Source organism: Nymphaea colorata, unplaced genomic scaffold (genome assembly GCF_008831285.2).
Source record: "Nymphaea colorata isolate Beijing-Zhang1983 unplaced genomic scaffold, ASM883128v2 scaffold0320, whole genome shotgun sequence".
Lineage (NCBI taxonomy): Eukaryota > Viridiplantae > Streptophyta > Magnoliopsida > Nymphaeales > Nymphaeaceae > Nymphaea > Nymphaea colorata.
The window spans coordinates 12,727-29,367 of NW_022204826.1; the positions used below are offsets into that span (position 1 = coordinate 12,727).

A 16,641-nucleotide genomic window follows, 5' to 3' on the forward strand; every position below is an offset into this window, starting at 1 on the left:
AATCTGACATGAATGATTGTTCTCCGTTGGGCTGAATCAGGTGACATTCATAAGATGGGGAAGGCAGGACGGTGGTTGAAGACCATGTTGGGTTTGGCCGGTCCAATCGGAGCGTGAAGCAGTGGAGGAAAGGTGCAGGAGGAAGTGGCAGTCTGGCAGAAGCGATGCCACGGAGGCTGCAAAAATGGACCAGGCCTCATGCAATCTTGTCATGGCCTGGTACTGGGTCCAGCCTGACCCGTTAATAGTTGGGCCGGGTAGCGGGCTGGCCGGGTCCAAGCCCGGGTAGCTAACAGCACAAAATTGTCGGGGTGGGCTGGCATAGCCAGATGCCCAGGCCTAGTCCAGCATGCATCTAGTGTTCCTCTTTTTATTTAAAAAACAAGAATGTGGGCCCCTAGGTGGATGGCTGTGTCTTTGTGCAATATATATATATATGAACTAATAATAGATGACAAAAGTGCCTTATCACTTTTTTATCAATGTTGTTCTCCCAACCACCGTCATGAAAATGATCAATTTCTATTCTGCTGGAGGCCGTAAAACCAGTTTTCTCCGCAATCTAAACTTATAGACATGATTTTAAATTTGGTAAGAAACAAACACACACAGACGCACACAGACATGCACACACACACACAAACACACACACACACACACACACACACATATATATATATTAAGTTAATCATATTTTGGATGATAATAATGTAGCATCAAAATTTTGAACATTGTAGAAAAGAACAATTTTTTCATGAAAATAACTTGAACCGAAACATGATTTTCATAAACTTAGTATTAATTATATACATATTAGGAGGTTCACATTTTATTTAAAATATCTTTTAATACAAATTTGAGAGGTATGGCTTTATCCCTTAGCCAAGTGGTATGGTGTGCGTGTGTGTGTATTAATGACATTAGGGATGGGGTACAAAGGCTTCAGACTTAGGATGTCAACTAATAACTACTGAAATACTCTTAAGATAATATCTAAAAGGTTAGATTGTTGTAGAAAAAAAATGTTTTGAACATTGCGTTTAGATGTATATAATTGTCCACTTGGTTCAACCATCATCCTCTGGTCTCTTTCTCTCTCTGTCTCTCTCTCTCTCTCTCGTATTACTTTATGTGAATCTTAATATTATGAGAAAGGTTAAGATATGGCTGTTGGATTTAATATGTATTTTTGCAACCGAGTCCAGTATGAACTTTATGCTAAATAAATTTGGATTGCAGATCATATATGTAAATTATTTTTACATAATAAAATCAATGAAATAAAAGATTAACATGAAATTTGACAAGTCCGAAAGGGGGAACTCTAGGGGCTGTAGAAGGCTTGGCTTTGGAGATTTTTCTACCAGATTTATTTAGGAGCAAGTAAACTAAGAAATTGAATTTCTTCTTTAACACAACCTATAAAAAATGTGCCGAAGAGTATTTTTCTCATGTATTCTAGTATTATAACAGATCACGCCACGATTGATGGGAATTAAAGTTAAAGTGAATGAAGAAAATATAATGAATTGGAGAGAGAAAAGAAGCATCAATATGAACGTAGCTAGTCTGGAAGAGACGAAGAATACAGTGTAAGGAATTGACGAAACAGCGTGAAAGGACTGAAGCCAATGAGTAACAACTGACAGAATTGAGGGCCGAATTTCTTCCGTAACTTGATTACTTTAGCGCTCTACCACTCGCAAGAGGATAATGTGGTGATGGTGGTGATCAAATGGACCCACCTGCTCAATTTGAATTTTATGTGCAGTTTTTTGCCTATTTTCTTCGCATCCTTCTGAAAATTGCTTCTCTTCCTCTGCCCTTCAATCTACCGAGAAACTGGGAGTGGGGCAGTAATAGATGCTCTTGTGCAAACAGCCATTTCTACTGCAACCAATTTGTTGAAAGAGACAAAAGACTACATCTTGAATGCCAAAGACGATCTGAAGAAGCTCCAAAGGATCCTGAAAATCATCCAAAAGGCCATCAAAGATGCTGATCGAGTGCTTTTTCAGCAAGGAGTGGAACAGAGAACTAGAGTTTGAGCTCAACGATGTTCTTTATGATGCCGAGGACATCATCGAAGGATATCAAAGCAAAATTGAGGCCAGCAAGGGGGATCTGGTATGAAGATGTTTCTTTTCGTTGGTAACAAAATCAAGGAAATCAATGAAAGGCTTGATAAAATAAAGAAAGATTGGGACATGGTGGATAGGCTCAAAACAACACCAAAGGGGGGTGGTAAGGACCTATGTCACCGTTTCGCCGGGTGTGGGTTGCCGGTGCGGGTGCGGATGTGGGTGCCGGTGGAATACATCTCAAAAAATTACAGTGCAGTGAAGGTATTTATTATTATTATTAATTTATTATTATAATATATTACTGATGGAAAGGACGTTGCACTCAAATCCATACCCGAAGGCATGCCTTTCCCAATGCACCGGTCGTAGCGTCGCCTCAACGGTTCCTTCCATCGTCGGTCAGTGGTAGAAGTCGGAAAAGGGGAAAGTCGAAAGAGAGAGAGAGCGAGATAAAAGAGGGGAAAAGGGTCGAAACCACTCCTCGCGAAATCTGCCTCTCGTCTTTGCCCTTTCCCCCTCCGTCTCTGTTCCTTCCTATCTGTGACCGAACCGATGCCGTTTTTCCATCGGCAATTGACATCGGTCGCATTGGCATCAAGATTTTGATCAAGAGTGAAGGAATTTCTCGGCTTCGTCAAACCTGACTGCCGATCTGCAGATAAGGGCACCCTCCTCACCCTCATCGTCCTCATTGGCACGGGAGAAGGGAGAAGAAGGTCCTGATGATCGTGATCCCTCTCCAAGTTGTTGCCAACATAGCACACATCGTCCTCGATGAGACCGGGCCGTTCACACAGGACTGGATCACATGGAAGCAGGTTTTCCTACTCGTTGATGTCATCTGCTGCTGTGCCATGTTGTTCCCCATTATCTGGTCTATCAAGAACCTCTGAGAGGCTGCCCGCATCGACGGCAAGGCCGCTGTGAACCTCATGAAACTTATGCCCTATTATGAAAACAATAGGGTGCGGGTTGGGTGTGGATGCGTCACCAGGGTTGCCGCACCCTGGTGACATAGGTAAGGACCCTGTTCATGGTGAACATGTCAACTCCAAAGAGGCAACCCATCACATAGGTGTACAACTGCCCATAGGCAGGGAGAATGATACAAAAGTGTTAGTAGAAATGCTCTCATCGAATGACTTTTGTTGTAAGACTGAGAAGGGTGGTGCTTCTATTATCTCCATTGTTGGAAAGGGAGGGATCGGTAAAATGACTCTTGCAAACACGGTATTTAATGAAGTTGAACAACAGTTCGTGGAACGCAGGTGGTGGGTTTGTCTTTCGGAAAGGCCAAACCATAAGGACTTGGTGCGGCAGATACTAAGGGAAGTGTGCAAGAGTTATGGAGAAAACACTGATTGTTCCTTGACTGACTTATGCACACAATTACTGAACGAGCTCTCAAAGGAAAAAATTTTGTTGGTCCTAGAAGATGTATGGGAAATAAAATGGTGGGAGGAAGAGATAGGGGGAACATTGATGGTGGTGCTATGGGGAGCAAAATTTTGATTATCAGTAGAAAGAAATATGTGTCGGAGGGGATGGGTGCTTTTTATATGCATGAATTACAAGAATTTAGTTTCCACCAAAGTTGGTACTTGTTTCTGAAGGAGGTTTTAAGAGAAGGCCAAGCAGAAGAAGATTCAGTGATGCATAAGATCCAAATTATTGGAGAGGGAATAGTAAAGAAGTGTGGTGGGTTGCCACTTGTGATTAAGATGGTGGGGACCATGATGCGCAGGCCTAGTCCAGCATGCATCTAGTGTTTCTCTTTTTATTTAAAAAACAAGAATGTGGGCCCCTAGTTGGATGGCTGGGTCTTTGTGCAATATATATATATATATGTGAACTAATAATAGATGACAAAACTGCCTTATCACTTTTTTATCTATGTTGTTCTCCCAACCACCGTCATGAAAATGATCAATTTCTATTCTGCTGGAGGCCACCAGACCAGTTTTCTATGCAATCTAAACTTATAGACATGATTTTAAATTTGGTAAGAAACAATCACACACACACACATATAACACACACACATATATATATTAAGTTAATCATATTTTGGATGTCAATAATGTTTTTAATAATCTAAAAATGAATGGCTCTTTTAACATCAAAATTTTGAACATCGTAGAAAAGAACAATTTTTTCATGAAAATAACTTGAACTGAAACATGATTTTTATAAATTTAGTATTAATTATATACATATTAGGAGGTTCACATTTTATTTAAAATATCTTTGAATATAAATTTGAGAGGTATGGCTTTATCCCTTAGCCAAGTGGTATGGTGTGTATGTGTGCATATTAATGACATTAGGGATGGGGTACAAAGGCTTCAGACTTGCGATCTCAACCATTAACTACTAAAATACTCTTAAGATAACATCTAAAAGGTTAGTTTGTTATAGAAAAAAAATGTTTTGAACATTGCACTGAGATGTATATAATTGTCCACTTGGTTCAGCCATCATCTTCTGGTCTCTCTCTCTCTCCCTCTCTCATATTACTTTATGCGAATCTTAACATTATGAGAAAGATTAAGATGTGGCTCTTGGATTCAATATGTATTTTTGCAACCGAGTCCAATACGAACTTTATGCTAAATAAATTTGGATTGCGGATCATATATGTAAATTATTTTTACATTATAAAATCAATCAAATAAAAAATTAACAAGAAATCTGGCAAGTCCAAAAGGGGGAGCTCTAGGGGATGTAGAAGGCTTGGCTTTGGGGATTTTTCTACCAGATTTATTTAGGAGCAAGTAAATTACAAATTTGAATTTCTTATTTAACACAACCTATAAAAAATGTGTCGATGAGTATTTTTCTCATGTATTCTAGTATTATATCAGATCACAACACGATTGATGGGAATTAAAGTTAATGTGAATGAAGAAAATATAATGAATTGGAGAGAGAAAAGAAGCAGCAATATGAACGTAGCTAGTCTGGAAGGGACGAAGAATACAGTGTAAGAAATTGACGAAACAGTGTGAAAGGATTGAAGCCAATGAGTAACAACTGACATAATTGAGGCCGGAATTTCTTGAGCCGTCCAGGGCCGAATTTCTTCCGTAACTTGATTACTTCAGCGCTCTACCACTCGCAAGAGGAAAATGTGGTGGTGGTGGTGATCAAATGGACCCACCTGTTCAATTTGAATTTCATGTGCAGTTTTTCGCCTATGTTCTTCGCATCCTTCTGAAAATTGCTTCTCTTCCTCTGCCCTTCAATCTACCGAGAAACTGGGAGTGGCGTTGCAGGAGATGGGAGCAGTAATAGATGCTCTTGTGCAAACAGCCATTTTTACTGCAACCAATTTGTTGAAAGAGATGAAAGACTACATCCTGAATGCCAAAGACGATCTGAAGAAGCTCCAAAGGATCCTGAAAATATTCCAAAAGACCATCAAAGATGCTGATCGAGTCCTTTTTCAGCAAGGAGTGCGACGCAGAACTAGAGTTTGAGCTCAAGGATGTTCTTTATGATGCCGAGGACATCATCGAAGGATATCAAAGCAAAATTGAGGCCAGCAAGAGGGATCAGGTACGGAAGTGGTCTTTGACCACAACGCTCTCTTCCTATTAAGAAAAAGTTTCTTTTCGTTATAAACTTGGTATCAAAATCAATGAAAGGCTTGATAAAATAAAGAAAGATTGGGATATGGTGGATAGGCTCAAAACAACACCAAAAGGGGGTGGTACCCTGTTTAATGTGAACATGTCAACCCCAAAGAGGTAACCCGTCACATAGGTATACAACTGCCCATAGGCAGGCAGAATGATAAAAAGGTGTTAGTAGAAATGCTCTTGGCGAATGACTTTTGTAGTAAGACTGAGATGGGTGCTACTTGTATTATCTCCATTGTTGGAAAGGGAGGGATCGGTAAAATGACTCTTGCAAACATGGTATTTAATGAAGTTGAACAACAGTTCATGCAACGCAGGTGGTGGGTTTGTGTTTCAGAAAGGCCAAACCATAAGGATTTGACAAAGGGAAGTGTGCAAGGGTTCTGCAGAAAACACTAATTGTTCCTTGACTGACTTATGCACACAATTACTGAACGAGCTCTCAAAGGAAAAAATTTTGTTGGTCCTAGATGATGTATGGGAAGTAAAATGGTGGGAGGAAGAGATAGGGGGAATATTGATGGTGGGTGCAATCGGGAGCAAAATTTTGATTACCAGTAGAAAGAAATATGTGTCAGAGGGAATGGGTGCTTTTTATATGCATGAATTACAAGAATTTAGTTTCCACCAAAGTTGGTACTTGTTTGTGAAGGAGGTTTTAAGAGAGGGCCAAACAAAAGAAGATTTGGTGATGCATAAGATCAAATTTGTTGGAGAGGGAATAGTAAAGAAGTGTGGTGGGTTATTTTTGCATGTCGCTGGGATTCAGATCCATTGGAATCTGGTATCCATCGGGCCAATTTAACAACCACACTACCTAGAAAAGACCCTAGGGCCCCTCATACCTTTCAGCTTAAGTGTCACGAACTCACATTTAATTGTTCATATATGTTTTTGGTATTATCATTTTTAAAAAAGGTAAATTTTATATAGTGTTTTGCCGATTCACAGTTGAATCAATTGAATTGTTAAAATAGCCAATTTTACTGAATTGACCAGCTTGATTGATTTGATTCCATGTATGTATGTTTTTTGCAATAGCAGTATTTATAAAAATATAAACTGAACCCTCACAAGATGGTTTCCACAACCATAAATGTTTACTACCCACTAATGTTTTTTTAGAAAATCAACAGAGAACGTCAAGATACAACCGTCACCGACATTTCATCCAGTTATATTAATCATGAGCTGATAAAAATCCAAGCCTCCAAAAGAGTTAATTTTCCTTAATATTTCTGGAACTTACAATAATTTAGTGTGCATTGTCAAGGTAACATTTGTTTGCAGGGATATTATATGAGTGTCTAATAAATCCACTCTAAAGATTAGGGCCTCATGAAACAGTACTAAAATTTATGTGTTATCCTTCATCGAACACTCACATAATAACGTTCATGCATGTTGTTAAACAACCCCTAAGAGTATTTAATGACAATGAATCTCTTCTCGATTATTTCTTTTCTGAGAACAAATTATCTTTATTTAAGGGCATAGCTAAGGATGTCGATGTATCTAATATCTGATTAAATTAGAAAGGAAAATAAAAGTGTTTAGGTTCAATTTCAAACAAATATCCTTGTATATTTAATATACAAACAATTTGAAAGATGGCCAGTCCTTCACATGTCAAAATATGGTCCGAATTTGATTGCATAATTAAAGGATGGACTCAGACTTGGATCATGTTGAAAATTAGATATCAGATCGGATCTTGACTATAAATTCAAAAATTTAATTCACACAAAATTTTCTTTCATTAATATTCAAATCTTAAATCAAATCTAAATATGTGAACTTCTGATATATAGAATAGGGTAATTCCATACATTCGGTTCGAATCTGATCCGATGGGGTATCATTCTTTCGCCGGCCATACGCCACGCAAGGTTGGGGAGAGAATGGAATTGCTTTTAGAAAGATACAAATGGCACCACATGTTCTCTTCAATTTGTCGCGTTGACAATTTGCCCTTGTGAAGAGAGAGAGGGAGAAGATTGGGGGGGGGGGTGGAGTTGACGAGAACATTTTTATTACAATATAAATGAGTTAAGCAAGTTAAGGGAGTCGAGCTCACGAGGGACAAGCTTGGGCTCGACACATGTTCAGCCCTTCTTGGCAATGCAACGTCGTTGCTACGAGTTTGGGCGTCCCAAACATTTTTATTACAATATAACAGATAACAAAATACAAGATACCTGAGCTAGAACAAACCAAAAAAGAAGAGAGACATAAACCTCAAATACAAAGATAGAAACTACAAATAACCAAAAAGAAGATAGGCATAAAACGAACCTCACTGTACAAAAGGATTACAGCCTCATTGCAATCGATTGTTGACAGCAAATACATCAGCTATAAAAAGCCATTTTCTGCACACCATTTCCCCACATACAGATCGACTGGGAAACCATGTAGTAAGGAGGAAAGATCACCTCTTGATGTTTGCACTTTATACCAGCTATCATATCCTTTAAATCATTGCAGACTCTCCATTCGAGACCACTCAGAATCAAATTGGCATGGTGCATAATAGAATTTCTTTCTTTCCTTATGTTCCAAAAGAGTACATGTAAGCATAAACACAGCGTATTGTAACCCATTTATTTGAAAGACCATTTGAACCACCATGAGATAACTTCTTGAATAGAGTTATGCACTTCTAGCCATGACCCCTTCCCCCTCATATTTTGGAAAAAATATGATACTTATATTTTAAAAAAAATATTAATTTGGGCTATGTAAAAATTTTGAAAAATATTGTTTAGTACTTGTATATTTTTTGCAAATACTATTCTACCCTTCCTAAAAAAAGTTGCTGGCTTTGCCCTTGTATCTAGGGTCTTTTGATTTTTATTTCATGTCCATTTCATCTCAAGTTAACAAAATTATGAGCACCCCAGTCCTCACACCAAATTTTCACCTTTATTGTAACCCAAACACCGCTAAATTAAGTAACAAACTTTTTTTCGTCCCCAAAAGGCAGCTTTCCATATCCAAGAGAAATAAGCTTTACAGTGTTCACAAGCTCCCATTCAAGTATTGGTGTCTGATCAAAATAGCACATAAGGACTTGGTGATATCAAGAAGGCCAAGACCACCTTCTTGTATCGGAGCAAGTAGACTTCCAACTAAGTATGTGACGTTTCCTAGTATGATGAGAATCCCCCCAAATAAAATGACAATTTCTTATCTACAAAGTTCAGTACAATAAGTGGAAGTCTAAATGCTCTCAGCCAATAACCCACCACTTGCTGCAGAACATGCTTCTTATATAACTAAGTGGATGGTCCACCCATCTACAAATCTTCTCACATAAGTCAGGGGTGAGAGTACCAACAAATAATGGAACCCAAATAAGTTAGGGGAAGTTTAGACAACTGTCAATGAAATCGGTTTGCAATGAGCATTGTGTTCTCAAGAACATTAAAATGAATAAAAAAATGAAAAGAATTTATAGTCAAACCCGCTTTGGAAGTGAAATCAGGTAAAACTTGGTTTAAACAAAGAAGTGGATTTTCAAAACAGCCCAAAAAAAGAAAAGGACGTCAATTGCAGAGAAGAAGTGCCCCAGGTAAGAATTAAATTGAGAAAGTCATTTTAGGGGCTTCATGCCCTATAAAACTCGCCATTGGAGGTTTTGAGATAAAACTTCTACAACACAACGATAGTAAACAAAAGTGGAGAGAGAGGGTGCACTTGTCATCAGCCTCCATGGCAACAAAAAGTGGTTCCCTCCCTTCTTAAAGGTGACAACTAAGGAAGCAGTAGAAGCATAAGTAATAATTTTCCTCACCCAATCTTCACAGGATCCCAAAAAAGAAAGACCAAAGTGCGGGAAAGACCATCTCACTTTGCCATAAGCTTTTCGAATATCTAATTTGAGGAGAAAAATTGTTTTATATGCCCTTATCCAAGCAGTTGACCGCTTCGAGTGCAAGGTGCATGGTTGGTGAATAAATCTACTAGAGAGACCAGATGCCCCTTGTTCTGAGCCAATAATTGTGCTAAAAAAATCTTCATTCTCTCAGCCGTCAACTTAGCAACTAGTTTATAGATCAAATTGTATAATAATTTTGGTCAAGACTTTTATATCCATAATGACACGAAATTAAAAATCAATATCATATGTGTTCCATTTACCTACAAGCTCATTTGTGATGAGGCGTCCTGGCACTGGTATATTGGGGCTGTATTCCATGTTTCCTCATAAAGTTTTTCAATGCATCATTCACATATTCACCACAATGGTCAAAGCGAAGTATTTTAATCTTAGCACCATATTGAGGGAGAATGAGGGCATAGAATTCTTCAAAATTTTTGGCACTTCACTCTTATTTTTGAGAAAATAAATCAAAGTTACACGAGTCGTATCATCAATGAAAGAGACATAGAACTTAAAACCAGCGTCAGAGTCCTCTGGAGCAGGTCCCCACACATCCAAGTGAATGAGATCGAAACTTTTTCAGACCTTTCATGAATTGGCTGGAAGGTGAGGTGTGTGAATTTGGTGAATTCGCATGCATTACATGCTTTATTATCATCAGTGGTGAGGGAAGGGATGAGGGGACTGAGGTTCCAATCATATATGTGTCCGGATCGATCATGTCAAATTTGATTGTCCGTCCTTTGAGTTGATTTTGATTTGGTGAAAAAACTCAACCTGTCGGTGTCCAAAGTGTAGAGGTCACCATGGCGTCGGCCCTTAGCAATCACCTTCTTCGTGCCTGGGTCCCGAAACGTTGCATCCTTCTTGGAGAAAACAACCAGACAATCATAATCTTGAGTGATTTTGCTAACAGACATAAGCTTGACAACAAGCTTAGGAAGAAGTAAAGTGGAACTAATATTTGTCTTGAATAATGTTTTTCCAATGCCAGCAACAACCATAGATGACCCATCAACAGAAAAAACAGAACGATGAAGATCCTTATTTAGATCGGCAAGTCTTGTGGGATCATTAGTCATGTGATCAGTAGCACCAGAATCAACTATCCAGGATTTATTTTTAGTGGCAGTCAATAAGGCACATAACTTTCCTTCTGAGACGTCGCCCACTGGTTGGGAAGATACTAGATTTGCTTTAGAAAATTTCTGGAAGAATTTTTCCAGGTCATCTTTGGTGACAAAGTTTGCAAGGTTGACGTCTTTGTCTGGGATTGAAGAAGATCCCTTTTCCTTCCCTGGTCGCCCCACAAGTTCCCAGCAGCAATCGCGTGTGTGACCCAATTTCCTGCAGTGAGTACACTTAAGTTTGCTGTGATTTTTCTGTGTGTTTGAGTGGTACCTTTGCATGCCTTGATTAGTGCCCGATTGTGAAAGGCACGCCATTCTTTCTTGGCAGTCTTATGTGGAGTCCATTTTAGGAGGGACGCTCATGACTCTTCGCCTTGACACCTCTCTCTGAATCATTTGACAAACTGCATTGAATTTTGACAGCAGCATAGTATTCAGGATTTGAGTCCTTATGGCTTCATAGTCCTCACTCAATCCAACGAGGACCTTGAAGATTTGATCTTCTTCAAAACACTGTTTGTAAATGACTGGATCAGAGGTCGCTCGTCGATATTGGAGGAGCTCATTATGTAGACTCCTGAGTCTCCCAATGTACCGCTGCACATCTTGGTCATGGAGGGTGAGATTGGCAATCTCGCATTGTATCTGGTATACTTGAGAAAGATTATGTTGCTCACTGTGAACTTCTTTTAGAGCATCCTATATTCCGTGCGCGGTATCTTGATATGTAAACAGATTTGCTTTGATGGTTGAGTTGAGCAGCCACACCATAACCAAGTCATTCTCTGATTCCCATTCATCATAGTTGGGATCAGTAGTGGCTGGAGCTTTGATTTTCCCGTTAATATATCATGTCTTTGATCTTCCACTAAGAACCAAGCGAGCAGCCTTCTCCCAACTCAAATAGTTTGCACTATTGAGTGGGGTAGAGGTAATTTTCTGGGTATTATGCTCGGTGGCTTGGCTCACTTGAATGTTTCTTCTCTTTGACTTGAGCTAGCAGCATCGGCCATGATATTGGCGCTGCGGATTCCAAGCTCAAGACAGTCTGGGTCGCAGGTGAGTCTCTCGGTTGCAGGAGGTCGCAGGGTCCTTTAGAAACCTGTGGCACTTATAAATTCCGTATCTCTCCACAAGATTGTTCAAAAAATCTGAAAATTCGATAAAAAATACTAGACACGTGCCCAAATCCAACGCCACCTTACTCGACCTCTGAATCGCCTCCAGTCAAAAACGCGCTCCAGAGAAAGTCACGCCTGGAATGCCCTGTCTGGCGAGCTTCGTGGTGGTCTACCTCCTGCGACAGCAGCTGCGGCACTTCTGAAATGCCGTATTCTCCCTCCGCTCCTTATCATGTTCTCGCGAGATCTTCAGATAACCTTGCTGGATACATGTGTGCATACATGTGACAGAGAGAGAGAGTACTGAATTTAATTTATTAATGTACCCATTTTATTACATGATGATACATAGCATCATAAGTAGGATTCGGTTAATGGGCACCAACATGGTTGATAGATTGGGAAACAGCGACACTGGTGAGTTGCTTAGGCAGTCTGGATGGGCTCAGCAATGAGAGAGTAGATACGGTCTATGGACTCATGCTCCAAGACACCAATGCCATCTTCATAGTCATACATGCACTGGGAGACCCTCGCAATGTTGAGAGCCACATTCATGAAGGAACGAGAGAAGGTGGTCTGTTGCTGCTGCTGCTGAGCAGAGAGCAGCTCCCTGTTCAGCTTCCTCCATGCATCCCTTAGCAAGTTCCTTATGTGCTGCCGTGCTAGCTCCTCCGCTACCCTTGCCTCGTTTACATAATTCTGGACCGATCTAGGCAGGTTCCCTCTCCCGAATCCCACCTTCGATCAAGTGTTCAACATATAAAGAGAAGATCAACAGCCAATCAAAACAGAAAAACAGAATAAGAACATTTTCAACTCAGAAGCTAATACTAGTTAACCAGCAGAAAATACACTAAACTAACCCTGGATCTCTGGAGGCCAGACGAGAGACGAACTATCATCGATGACAAGTTGATGATGTTGGACTCAGACTGCAGCTGCTGGATTGTTTGTTCCTCAATGTTTTGGGAGAGGAAGAAGTAGACAGGACGGAGAATAGGGCCGGTCATGGCTGCCCGGATGTTGCTCAAATATTCGTCTAGCCTTGGTGTCCGTCGGGCACCGTTCTACCTTGCTTCAACCAAGTAATCTCTGCACACACCCACCCACTGCCCAAGAGTAGAAGAGAGCAAGTTAATTAGAAAGTGACGCTAATATACTAATGTGATGATGTGAAGAGTAGAAGAAGGATTTGATAGAGAAAGTGTCATACCGCTCTCCTCATGTGTGAAGTGATTTCACGGCCATGCCTCCTAAGAACAGTGTAGCTGATCTGGTTGGTCGTGTTGTAGACAGCCGCATAGAAGACCCTCGGTGACTGTGGCAGCTGCTCTGCCGCTTGAAGATCCCACCTGCGTGTATACAATATACAGCACCCACATTGGCTCCTAACGATGTGAAGCAGAAACTAGAGACAGAGTTGCTACCTCTAATTTACCAACCATAATCAACCTTTACCTCTCAACAACTTGCACACCTCAACAAACTGATGCTCGCCGAAGATGTCCTCAACGGTGGCCATCAAGCAGGAGACCCTGGCGAGTTGCATCCTGTACTGTGAGAATTGTGGCTCATGCATCTTAACCACCGCCATGAAGTAGCTCTCCACCAGCCTATCTCTGGCGCAGCTAATGTGCTCGCCCAAGCCCAAATCCCTCCACCACCTGCAAACACCCAAAACAAAGGACTCATGGTTGATTATTAGTGGACCCAATGATGCAGACCAGCAACAATGTAACATACATGATATTCATTACTGATATACATATATACATAGAATGACATTAGTTGCTGCATTATTATCAACTATTAACCAAGTTATTTAGGCAAAAGTGCAAGAATGAATTGTACCCGGATAACTCCCTGAGCTCTCTTTGGTGGATTGTCTGCACCATGCTGAAGTCTAGCCTAGCGAACTCATGCAGCACTTGGCTTCTGCGGTCCGTCCTCTCGAATGTCTCAATATACTATCGGGCCTTGACCCTGCAAACCCTTCTGTGGAGAGGAACCTGCAGAGCATGCCGCACCTGTCGAGACATCCTCTGGTCCATGAGGCTTATCCTTGCTCTAAGATGCTCTGAAGAGAAGGCCGTAGCTTCTTCTAACACAGTTTCTCCTTCAGAGGCTAGTTGTGATGCTTCGTAGAGGCTCAGCAACCATCTCACATCCTCACGAAAATGTAAAAAGAAACTTTAATGGTTAGTGTCAATTAACACAATTGCAATGGACAGTCTAGATTAAAAACTAATTATTGAGTCAATATTTCGGAAATAACGCATGTTTATATACTATATATGTATACCTGCAGAAACATTATAGCCATGTTGCCTCAGAATGCTAAAGCAAAGTGAAGAAGCGTAGAGGTCCTCAAATCCTCTAGTCCTCATGCATATGGCATCTAGTGATCGCCTGACCTCACTCTCAAAGTGATAGGCTACACCTAAACATTCCAGTGAATCGAGGAGCTCCAACTGAGCCACTTGCTCAGTTGTTGATGTTATAAGTTGTCGGACTTCTCTTCCCAATTCTTCAACTATGGTCCTTTGTGTTTTGATCTGCTCTCATTTTCATGTCTTTGAATTAGGATCACATCATAATACCAAAATAAACAAAATAATAGTGTCAGATCAGAGGTATAGAAAATTACTGATGTTGCGCTGGTAATGGACTGGATGAAGTCATAGTTCCATGTACTTGGCTGGTATATGGAAGGCCTCCACTGAGCAGCAGACCTACCGCAGCCCTCAGCCCTAGGCTCACATCTCACAAGGGTGGTGCTCCATGGCTTGAACCGAGCCTTGGTATTAGGGGCAAGCTTCGGGGAAGTAACGAAAGGAGTGGAAAGGGAGGCAAGATGAGCAGCCATTAGAACAGTGTGTGTATTTGTTGTTGAATGCTAAATTCTTTCACTGCCTCTCGGATGACTTAGCTCAGGATTGGATTGGTAGTTTATATAGAGCTGCATCCGAGTGTACATTGCGTGTCTATAATAGTTAGAGAATTTTAATTAGGTTCAATCCGTCAAAATATGGTGTTTGCATAAGCTATAAATGTTTAATTCTTTTTTCTTTGTATATAAATAGAAAGCATTAAACTATGACACTTTCCCAAGCCATAATTATTTCGTACTTTTATTTGATAGGTAGAATGCATTCTTTCTTCAGGTTCTTGATATGCATTATAATCTGACACTTATTAGCTAATGTTTGCCTCTTAAAACCATTTTTATTGAAGACCATGTTTATTTTTTACAAGTATTTGAGTAATTGCACCCCCTTTACCTTTAAGTGGTGCAACTTGCCGTTTCAACAATATTATGGACATGGTTTGCTATCTTATAAATAGCTGCATCCAAGTGCATATTGTGTGTCTATAATGGTTAAAGAATTTTAATGAAGTTCAATCTCTTAAAAATATGGTATTTGCGTAAGCTATAATGTTTGATGCTTTTTTCTTTCTATATAAATAGAATGCATTAAACTATGACACTTGCCAAACCCATAATTATTTGGTACTTTTATTTGATTTGCATATAGATAGAATGCATTCTTTCTTCACGTTTTTGACATACATTATAATCCGACACTTATTAGCTAATGTTCGCCACTTAAAACCATTTTTATCAAAGACCATGTTTATTTTTTACACGTATTTGAGTAATTGCACCCCTTCACCTTTAAGTGGTGCAACTTGCCGTTTCAACAAATGCATTCTTTCTTCACGTTTTTTATATGCATTATAATCCGACACTTATTAGCTGATGTTCGCCACTTAAAACCATTTTTATCAAAGACCATGTTTATTTTTTACACGTATTTGAGTAATTGCACCCCTTCACCTTTGAGTGGTGCAACTTGTCGTTTCAACAATATTATGAACATCGTTTGCTAGCTTATAGGGAGCTGCAATCGAGTGCACATTGCGTGTCTATAATAGTTAGAGAATTTCAATGAAGAGTAACAACTTACATTATGTTGCTTACATAAGCTATAGTCATTTGACACACTTTCTTTGGGCGAAAATAAAATGCACTAAAAGACGGTGTTTGTGTAAGTTATAATTCTTTGTAAAAATGTAGAATGTATTCATTGTTTCAATGAAAATTTTAATGGGTTGGTGTTGGCAGCCAGCCTCACCAGCCGGCCCACACCAGCCACCATGTGTTTCTGCCATTGTTCTGAGAGAAGCATGTAAGAGAAAAGAGGAAAAAGTAAAGAATGATGAAAACGTGTGGCAGACCCAACTATCTTTCACGCCTCTTTCACAAAAAGAGACCACTAACCTCACTGATTGTCATAGAAGTTGCCAAAGGAGAAAGAAAGCAAGGAAGGACAAAGCTACCCCTTCAACCACAATTTGGGATGTCAATGGATCATAGTCAAATTGGATTTACATTTAGCCATATCTAAATCCAAATCTGGAATCCTATTTCACAAACTGAATTTGATTTCAATATAATTTTCATATTCATATCTAAATACGAATTTTGAACTGAATTTGACCTATTTTCAAAATGTAAGAACATTAGATATAGGATATTTGCTTAACAACAAATCTGATTCAAATCCATATCCAAATCCAACCGGATGTTTATGTATATCCGAAAGCCAATTATTAAAGCTGAATTCAATCCTACTTTTTAATAGGATATGTTTTTCTTTTTCATATCCGATTTCTTCGAAACAGATCGATTAGATTTTCCATCCAAAGCAGATATATAGGCATCCCTATGCGCAACAATGGATGCCAGTGGTTTGGATTCAGCAAGGACTTGGG

General features: G+C 39.7%; 1 pseudogene; it reads right to left on the reverse strand.

Annotated features, from left to right (window-relative positions):
• Window positions 1–12,288: 12,288 nt before the first annotated feature.
• Window positions 12,289–14,420, reverse strand: LOC116244799 (alpha-terpineol synthase, chloroplastic-like; annotated as a pseudogene).
• Window positions 14,421–16,641: the final 2,221 nt, after the last annotated feature.